The following is a 1,333-nucleotide window of genomic DNA, read 5'->3' as shown; positions in this document are numbered from 1 at the left end:
TCCCCCAAATGTCTCTTTTTTCTTTCTGTCCGCTTTTCTTTCTTTCTTCTCTGTGAACTCATAATATACAAACGTACGTACACACTCACTTACATGCGGCCAAACACATGAACAAGGGAACACGCTCAGACACATACACACATACACACATACACGCACGCGCGCACGCGCGCACGCACGCACGCACGCACGCACAAACACACTCACTCACACACACACACACACACACACACATACACATACACGTCTGCACACACGTGCAAATGCATACACATGCAAAATTAACACAAAGATTCACCCATACCAGTCTATGTTCTATTAACAACTACACGAACAAATGCACAACAATATGAACACAGTATGCAAGAGCGTACTGAGTAGTGAGCCTGGGAGGGAGGGGAGGAAGGGGAGGGAGGAAGGAAGGGGTTGGGGGAGAGGTTAGGAGGAGGGAAGAAAACGACGGATTGGAATTTATCGTTATCGATTTTTCTGCACCTCGATCAACAGAAGTTATATTTAGGAGGCATACGGGAAAATTGGCTCCCATGTCAAGCATGTAGAGCAAAGAGCCGCACCATCATATTATTATTATGCACTAAAAGTAACGATTACACGACAGCAATAAACCTAAACCACCAACACAGCACTTTGTTTTAAATTGGATATTTAGCATGCTCAAATCCTCACTTTTGTAATTTTAATGGGTGCTTAAGAGTTTCATTCTTATAGATATTCTAAAGTCGATTTAAAAAATTCTCTTTATTTTTACAGTCAACAATGTCAAACAGCAAGATAGAGGGAGACAATACATGTAATGGAATATGGCTGCATCACCGGACAAAACTTGTATCGTCGAAAGGGCGCAGAAAGAGTATTTCCGGACCAGCAGTCACAAATTGTCAATACTTAACTCTTATCATGATAGTACAGACGACGGAACAAGGAACTCTCATCCACTAATTTGAGTTTCAGTTTTAGGGAGAGTTTGACGGAACCTGCGATAAAATCAGGTTAGATAAGTGTCGAAGATTAGAGGTGTTGCTGGAAAGTAACATACACAAAAACGTAGGTTGGTTTTAGTATTAGGAATAGTTTCACGGCACTTGCAAAACAGTTACGTACAACAAAAATAAAAAGGAGAATAAATAAAGATAGATGTTTGATAGGAAAGAAAGAGCAAACCTAAATACCATTAGAGCACCCACCTGCCATCATCCCACTCACCAACAGAATGGGAATAAAGAAAGACTCACATCTGCAAAAAGGGAACAAGAAACAACTAACATCTACAGAAAATGAACAAAAAACCCACTCATATATATATATTTATTTA

The 1,333-nt window shown here is 40.1% G+C and overlaps 1 protein-coding gene across 1 annotated transcript in view; it reads right to left on the bottom strand.

The window, feature by feature from the left end:
* The window catches only part of LOC101858117, a 16,031-nt gene that overhangs the window by 1,174 nt on the left and 13,524 nt on the right, over positions 1-1,333 (bottom strand). The gene's annotated exons all lie outside the window — the stretch shown is intronic.

This window comes from Aplysia californica, unplaced genomic scaffold, assembly GCF_000002075.1.
Source record: "Aplysia californica isolate F4 #8 unplaced genomic scaffold, AplCal3.0 scaffold00332, whole genome shotgun sequence".
Classification (NCBI taxonomy): Eukaryota; Metazoa; Mollusca; class Gastropoda; order Aplysiida; family Aplysiidae; genus Aplysia; species Aplysia californica.
This window is presented reverse-complemented; position numbering and strand designations above follow the sequence as displayed.